The sequence below is a fragment of the Hydra viridissima genome, unplaced genomic scaffold (assembly GCF_058129835.1).
Source record: "Hydra viridissima isolate aposymbiotic clone 2 unplaced genomic scaffold, HvirCarnegie_v1 scaffold_9, whole genome shotgun sequence".
Classification (NCBI taxonomy): Eukaryota; Metazoa; Cnidaria; class Hydrozoa; order Anthoathecata; family Hydridae; genus Hydra; species Hydra viridissima.
Genome location: NW_028324308.1, coordinates 2,150,222 through 2,159,627, shown reverse-complemented (window position 1 = coordinate 2,159,627; position 9,406 = coordinate 2,150,222).

Sequence of the window (9,406 nt, the reverse complement as noted above, 5' to 3'; positions counted from 1 at the left end):
CGTAGGGCTTCTTTTCTTTTGCTTATACTTTTGCTAAGTATAGGTATAAAAACCAAACCCCAAAAATTTGTACAAAAAAATAATGGGGAAGTGTGAAGGTTTACCGCCAAAATAGTAAACCATATTTACGTAAATTGCCAAGTCCAAGAGTATTCTTGCTAAGGAAAAAACTTATTTTCTAAACATTTCTGTAATAGAAATATAAAATTAGTTAATAAACTACTACAATAAAACATTCTCAATAACTTGGTATTGCGAACAATATGTTAAGAATTTAATCAAATTCATATTTCATACAATCTGATTAATCTTAATAGCAATTGAGTTAATTGGAATTGCTCAGTTTACTTGCAAGGTTTGATAAAATCTTTTATATTTTATGATATACAAAGGTTGCTTGAAACTACAGTTTTCACCAATTATAAAACACATTAACGTTTCCAAATGATTGTGCAACCAAGAATTTTGATAATTTTTATTAGCCCACTTTATATACACTTCTTCCTCTTTTTAACTTAAAAAGAGGAAGAAGTATAAATAAAATGCCGCAGCGAATATAATGATACCTTGCAATTTGTTGATTGCAAGCCTTGTAATTCAAATAATTTAACTGAAAAGTTACAATAGAACAAATTTAATGATATAAATATAACTTTCTATTTTTGAAAACAGAAAAAGGATTTTCTTCTTTTACTTTCTTACTACATTTTTGTACTTATTTTTACATAGTTATTATAAAAAAAACAACTTCTATTTAAAAACTGATGTTCTTTTGTTTTGAAACTTATATAGATGCTAAGAAAATGTCTCAAATAGAAATTTATTTTAAGATTTGTTTTAAGATCACTTATATCTTATATATTACTTTTAAAAACATAATTTACTTCTCAAAAACATGATTTACTTCACAAAAACATAATTTTACTTCTCAAAAACATAATTTTACTTTACAAAAACATAATTTACTTTACAAAAACATAATTTACTTCACAAAAACATAATTTACTTCACAAAAAACATAATTTACTTTACAAAAAAACAGCTTTTCTTCCAAATTTGAACCTGATTATCTAAAACTGTTAAACTATTATATTAAAAAAAAGTTAAAAAGTTAAAAAAAGTTAAAAAAATTACCTTAAAATCTGTAAGCATATCAATTTAAAAAGAAAAGATCAAAAAAAAATTTTCCGAGACAAAAATATAGTTAAAATACAAAATCTATTTTTGCTCCTAAAATTCTTGCTCCCAGTAATAATCTAATTATTCAGACCCAAATGAGTTTATAAAAAGAAAAAATTAATGAGCATCATTAAAATTAAAGGATCCCCAGATCCTCAAAAAGTAGAATTTTTGATACCAAAAACTCACTTCCTTAAACTTTGAAGTGCTGAGGACCTGTCAAAAGTTACTTTTATGTGGTAAAAGTTGACACCTATTGTTTTTTTTTTACTACATAACAGCACGTGAAATGAGTATATATATATATATATATATATATATATATATATATTATACTTATTTAATTATTTACTTATTAGCATGCCCTCTTTTTCGTCAAATTCTTTTTCAAGTGCTCCTTTTATTGAGATATGAAAAAGGTTTTAAAAACATATTTGTAGTAAGTTCCTAAGTTAAAAAGAAACACCTTTTTGGTGAACAGACAGCGTGGATCGTGAAAAACACTGCTAACTTGTGAAAGGATACATAAAATAATTGTGAATGGGCAAAAAATTGTTAGTTTATGAAAAAACAAAACAACTAATCCAGTGAAAGGAGAGTGATAATTTGTAGAAAGACACAAGCATGCAGTGATAAGGTACTAGTTATTTAAAAATAATGGAAAAAAAGTATATCAAAGAAAGATTTACCTTGTAAGTAAAAATATTTCTTTGATATAGTTTTTTTCCTTACATAGATCCATCAGAAAAATGAAACAAAGTTATTTGTCAACAAATTAAGACATTATACAATTATTAATTGAATTATACATAACATATTTATTACATAGAACGTTATGCATGAATAAAGTATGTTAGTATCAGAGCACAATACTATTTTCTTCCTTAAGCGATAGAAACTCCCAGTAAATATTAAGTAGCCGCTGACTGGCAGAGGACCGCTGTCAGCACTTATGCCGTACCGACGTCGGCCGCCCGCTGTGGTGCATTGCTGTCTTGCACATCGTATTTATATCGGTCCGCTTATTTGGAAGCTGAAGGCGGTCCAACAGCGGATCGATGGCGGCAAATCGCCAATATTTTAACAACGGTCCGTTGGACGCAAACCAATGTGGGTACGATAGCGGTTCAATATAGGATCTATAGTGGTTTTTAATACCATTTCTAAGGATAGATATACTTGTTTACTTGCACTTTTAATTTTTTTTACGTACTATTCTATTGCAAAGTTAACTGATAATTATATTTTTCAAGTAATTGAATCCTAAGAATGAGCATTTTTATTTTAAGATTGCAACAGGGCGACACAATCTTGGCAAAACAACAGCCGATACTTTTGACCAAATGCTTTGATATATAAACACAAATAAATTCATAGATCAATGCAAATTTGTGAATAAATACAAAAGATATACGAATATTAAAAGATACTCAAAAATACTAAAACATTTTATTATCAAGATATTACAAATTACATATTAAAGTCATAATGAATAAAAAAAATTACTAACAAGCATATAAAGAACAAAAGTGATTTTCTTGCACATAACTAAAATTTGTTGATTTAGCTTGTTACTAAACCTTTACTTATTTCTGATTAAAAAACCTGCACTATGTATTTTTGAAATCTTATATCCTAGAGTGTTTATAGTAAAAGAATCTTTGTAAACAAAGAAAATTTTAATGCTCAAACTGCAAGGTTTTTTTGAGTTAAAAAAGGAAGCATCTGCTAGACAATTTAAAGAATATCTCTTGGTTGAAAATTTTGTGGCTAAGAAAGATAAATTGTTCTAAACTCTGTAAATGTCTAAAACATCACTGTTTCTTTTTAACCTGTCATTTTTTTAAAAAGAGTATATATACTCTTTTTAAAAAAATGCATAACAGGATATAATAATAGTATATAATAGTATAATAGTATATAAGAGTATAATAGTATATAATAGTAGTATTTAAATAATACTATTCCTTAGGGTAAATACTATATTTTGATATGAAAGTATCAAAAGATCTGATATATATATATATATATATATACAGTATTGGACAAAACATTTGCAATCAAATAATGTTAATTTAGTTTCTTTATATAAAAGTGCTGCTTTTTTTCAATTTAGAGAAAGAACTATGTAACTGTTTAGAGACAAAGTTCTTGAAGTTTTATTCATCACAAAGTTCATTATTTCTACACGAAAATTAATAAATTAATCAAAAGTATTAAAAAAAGTTGATTTCCTTCTGGACAAAACAAGTGCAACTCGACAAAATGTTTACCAAGCTGTATTTCGCTATCAATATTTCGTGGCGAATCCTTTGTTGTCGATCACAGCCTTGCATCTTCGAGGCATAGATTCGATCAGGTGATCAATGAAACTTTGTGGAATCGCTGCCCAGGCCTTTTGGATTTGTTCAAACAGTTATTCCTTATTACGAACACCTTCACGATTAATTCTGGGGTTGACAATCTCCCACAGGTTCTTGACAGGGTTGAGATCCGGAGATTGAGGTGGCCAATCCATCACCGATAGGTGGTTGTCTAGAAACCACTGCTTGACTACTTTTGCAGTGTATTTCGGATCGTTGTTTTGCTGGAAAACCCATTTTATTGGCATATTCCATTCAGCATGAGGTAACATAACATCTTTCAGGATATTTTTATACATGAAACGGTCCATTATTCCATCGTTTCGATGTATTGGACCTAGACCGTTAGCAGAAAAAACATTCCCAGACCATTACATTGCCTCCACCATGCTTCACGGTTTTATGGCAGTAAAGTAAATCGAGGCGTTTTCCGGCCGGTCGACGTACACGGCAAATGCCATTGCTCTAAATGATGTTGAACTTCGATTCATCACTGAACAGAACAGTTCGCCTTTTCTGCACATTCCAGTCAATATGAGATGTAGCAAACAGGAATCTTTTCTTCTGGTTTTTTAGTGAAATCAGCGGTTTCTTTGCAGGGCGTCGAGAAAACAATCCGGCTTCAACAGCACGTCGTCTGATTGTTCAATCCGATACAGGCAGCTCTAATTGCTTTTGTATCTCGACTGATGATATCCAGGGATCCTTCTTGACGGATCTGACGAGCATAGAATCCTCTCTTGAAGTGGTGGAACGTGGTCTTCCACCTTTGTTATCTGCTGCCAACTTCCCCGTAGAACGATATTTGGAACATAGTCTTGATACGGTCCATTTTTTCACGCGATATTTATCACAAATACTTTTTTGTGACATTCCACTTACGTAATCGCCAATAATTTTCTTTCGCAGTTCCAATCTAAGACTGTCGGAAGCCATTTTTATAGATATTTCAGGATGATATTTCTGGATGCTACTGGATGCTTCTTCTGGAAACTTCTGGAAGCTTCTGCATGCTTCTGGAAATTTCAGGAAACTTCTGGATACTTCCTTTAATTATTAAAAAACGGACCAGACTTAAGAAAATGAAACAAACCAAAAAAGTTGCACTTGTTTTGTCCGCTGCAAAATGGCACTTGTCAACGAAATTCTGCCTGTGTGCTGTCACCTGTCAGCTGATTGCTCATGTCATGGCATGCTATGACTCCAGACTCCCGAACTGTTTGCTGTGGTTGTATAGTTCGTTTCGTTTTTAAGACATGTAAAATTAGGAACACTTTTTAGCATTGTTCGATGTTGGTTGCAAATGTTTTGTCCAATACTGTATGTATATATATATATATATATATATATATATATATATATATATATATATATATATATATATATATATATATATATGGACTCAATAAAATTTAAAATCTAAATGTTTTTCTTTTTTTAATTTCTGGCTTCATTGCTTTAGATTTTGAACGATTTCTTATATAATGTTCTTTCAACATGCTTTTCAAGTGACGACAACCTTTCATGTGCCAAAATAAACGATTAAGATTGTTAATTCAGCATGCAAACTTTCCTCACCTTGTTCCCCATAAACTTCAATGCTTAATCTCCATTTTTGAAAAACTTAAAGAATATGGGTTTTAAGCAAATGGAGTTACAGATGGATTTAGCTAAGTCAGTTGATAAAATTTCATAACATTGTAGATTGCTCATTCTAAAATTATTTACTTATATGAAAAAGATTTAAATAAATTAATTTAAATAAGCTAACCAAATTTCAACCGAAATAAAAGCAATCAGCAATAATAAATACTTTTCAAAGAAACTCAAAAGATTTTAAATACCTATCTTGTTCCTGAATATCATTATCTTGAAAAGACTGCAAGCTGCTCATGAACTTTAGACATTTTGAGTAATATTGAAATAACTGTTTAAATTTCTGGCTTACATTAATAGTAAATGATCATCTGTGTCAAATTTTGGAATTGCACAAATTAAGCAAAGTTTGAGGCTAAATTTCATATTTATATACTTAAAACATTTTATTACTCTTACTCTTAGCCCACCAGATAGAAATTCTATTATAGGTTTTTTGAATTCTTGATTTTTTGTTTAATGGCATGCAACACTGCATTTTCAATATCATGTTGAATATGACTTGATTTACTAACTTTACATAAATCACCAATTACTGTGCTGCAGTTATTGCTTAAACGATCTTTCTTACACTCATGATTTACACATTTGTCTTAAAAAAATTTTTTTCCACAAATCTTCCATGCAATATACAAAAGTTTCATCATCTTCAGTAGTTTCATCATCTACATGGACAGAGCTGAAAAGGCTATTAATCATGATGTGGGTTGAGAATAAAGGACATTTTGCTTCACTTTCTAGCTAAACTTTAATAATTGATATAACACATAGACTGCAAAGCTAGAGCTGACAATCATTGTTCATGACTGTTTGACGCATTATTCTTACAAATATTCAATGTAATATGTAGATTTAGCTGAAGAAACTTGTTCTTTGCTTAAAGGTTAGGACAAGGATTTAAAAAACTAGTTTATATTTATTTGCATCCGTCTTTTAAAAGTTCCTGCTCTTCCAATATTGGGACTTGGTTTTCAACCAGCCTTACCAAAAATACACAAAAGAGTGTAATCTTTTGTCGGATATTTTAACCAAGTTTTTGGTTTAGCACTGAATAGTTTATTTCTTTGTTTTTCAATATTTCTCATAGTTGTATAACATTTCAAGCACATTTTTGATGGGTGAACCTCTAAACAATCTTCATCTGTTTTTTTTTTTAAAAATATCAATTATTATTTCAGTCTTACAAGCAGGGCTGTGGAGTCGGAGTCGGAGTCGTGGAGTCGGAGTCGGAGTCGGAGCTCATTTTGGCTGGAGTCGGAGTCGGAGTCGGAGTCGGAAAAATTGTACCGACTCCGACTCCGGTTTAAAAAAAATCTTTCAAAGTTTCATAGTTTTCATAAGGATTTTATAGTTGTTACAAAACTACAAGTCCCAGAATGCTCTGAAAGCTGTAGGATATCCAGACACAATGGAGAATTGTAGTTTGCAACAACTGGAGGACAAGGAGTTTGACATGTTATTTTTAGGCCTTTGAAACAGTGATAAGCAATAGGGTATTTTGCTGCTTATCACTGAGAATCATATATCACCTCCCTTGCGCTCTCCTCTAGCTTCCGTTAAACTATATAACTTCGTGATCCCCTAACTCCCGACTTAAATTGTCTGGCACTGTGCTACATATTCTTAGTAGAAAGCTAGGCGTGCCACCACCAAGCACCAAAGAGTTGCTCCACAAACAGAAAGACTGTAAGTATTCAATTAGCTTTGTTTCTCTGGAGAGAGAGAATATTAGAAAATTAGTGATTGAAAAAGCTGTTAAACAAAAAGAAGAACTTAATGAATGTCTCAAGGGACGCTTTGTGTTTCTTAACAGAGTGAACTATTTTGCAATCAATATTTAATTCTTTTTTGAAAAAAATGAAGCAGTTACCAAGAGATTGGCAGTAAAAGACGCCAAAACTAATCACACCAGCGAATTTCTCCAGGTCTCAGTAGAAAAGATTCTTAAAGAATATGAACTTAAAGAAGAACAAGTTCTTTCATGTTTGAAATATTGTCCAACTGACAATATTTCAAACATGATTTTGACAAATTCATAATGTTATTAGCGACTGCATAAGAGTTTATTGCATAACCAGAGTTCAGAACAGTTGTTTATTCAGAAATTGTTTTCTTATAAATATTGTTTAAAGCACTAAGTGGTTGGATTATTTGTATCATAGTGATGAAATAGCCGATGTTAACATTTTACTACAGTTATTTGTTGTTACGAACAAATAACTGTAGTAAAACAAACAACTATTTGTTGTTAGAAATTGGTTACTTATGAAGGAGTCGGAGTCGGGAGTCGGAGTCGGAGTCGGAGTCGGAGTCGGAGTCGGAGTCGGAGTCGGTCCATGATAAAATCAAGGAGTCGGAGTCGGAGTCGGAGTCGGAACAGCAGCTTACCGACTCCACAGCCCTGCTTACAAGCAGTTGTTAAAGAATCTCATCCTGTCAAATTTCCACAAATTCTGCAAACTCTCAATATTTTTTGTTGATGATTTCTAGCCATCTATTAAACGAAGTTTTTGAAATGCTCTTAACTAAATTTTGAAATTTCTTTTCATAAAAAATGACAGGTTATAGAAATCAATATTTTTGGAGAGAAAATTAATAATGCTTTTATTAAAAACTAACCCAAACGTCATAAAAATTTTGCTTCGTTCATAATAGAAATGTTTATAAAGCGTTATTTTAAATAATATTACACTTTTCTGTTCCAATTAGTGTAGTAGATGTTAAAGCATAAATTTCACTTGGACTTTGGGCATATAACAGCTCAAATATGTAGAATACCATTTTATTTGTCTAAATATTAACAATCACATAAAATTGCTTTTAGAAATTGAAAACAGAGCTGCAAGCTACATAATAAGTTTTTAACACAGTAAATAAAAATTTAGATATTTGACTATTAATACCAAACGTATGCGCATAATAAAACCCCAAGCTTTTATAAGTTTTGAATAACAGTGCAAAAATAATGCCAGAACTGGTATTATGTTGGTAAAACTGCAGCGTACCGCATTGTATTTACCGATGCTGGCATGCCTATTTAAAAACGCGTTTACAACGAAGCGTTTTGCCGCTCTGCAGTCGATGGCGGAACGGACCTTCGTTTTGCCAATGACGGCTAGCCGCGCTTTAGATCACAGCGGGCCAGCATTGGCATGCCGACGGCGGCTTTATGTATTAAGGTCCCCTGAAAGCATGTTTACTGGGATTGTATTAGCTCTATAGGAGAATGGCAAATTAAAGTAGTAACAAACTTGTTGTGAATAATTCTACTGAAAAAAACATCAACCTATTTAAAGACTTTGTTTCCGCCAGGATGAAAGGGTTTAAATAAACAAAGTGAGCCATGATGAAAATCTAGGAATGATCTATTCCTGGCGGTGGAAAGAAAAAGAAAGAACGGAAAGGGATAACCAGATAAGAAGAAAACGTTGCAGTTAAGAAGTATTGTGGTATAAGAAGACATTAGCTGATCCTTCAAATCTTAAAAAGGGACTCTCCCCTTGCTTTTTTCCCTAATGCAAGCCTACATTTGTCACAAATGCCTCTGAGCACTCTTGAGTCACTGAAGTCTATAAGAGTTGGAAGGGTTTCTAGCACAACTTGTATCAAGTGGCCTGTCACCTCTCTGACACACTTTCTCATGCAGAGAAAACAAAATGTTTTCCTGCATTCATCATAGGGCTTGACTGAATTAGGCATGATCGCAAAGCAGACCTAAAGAAAATCACTACTTTTATGCATATGATTAGGGCTGTCATTGGTGACTAGCAAAAGTTGACATTGAAAATGTATTTAAAAATTAAAAAGAAAATGAGTTATTGGTCAAGAAACACCTTGTCATCATTAGATTTTTATGGAAAATTTACCTTTAAAATGGGATCCGAAGCAGATAAATTCTCATGCACAGATGTGTAGGTATTGCACACTTTATTTTGTCAGTGCTATTTCCCGGAATTCAGAAAAAAAATTTTGATTAAAAATATAGCACAAAGCAAATATTTAAAGATTGGTCCTTTAGACATGTTGGGAAGAACTAAAAAATCCTGTCTAATAAAAAATTACATATCAGGAAATGGTATCATTTACGGCTTGTTAGAATAGATATAAAACTTTAAAAAGGATTTATATTAATATATTTATATTTTACTTACTTTTTCTTACTAAAGATATTTTTGGTCAAATTCATCTCAGTATCCATATCTAAAGAG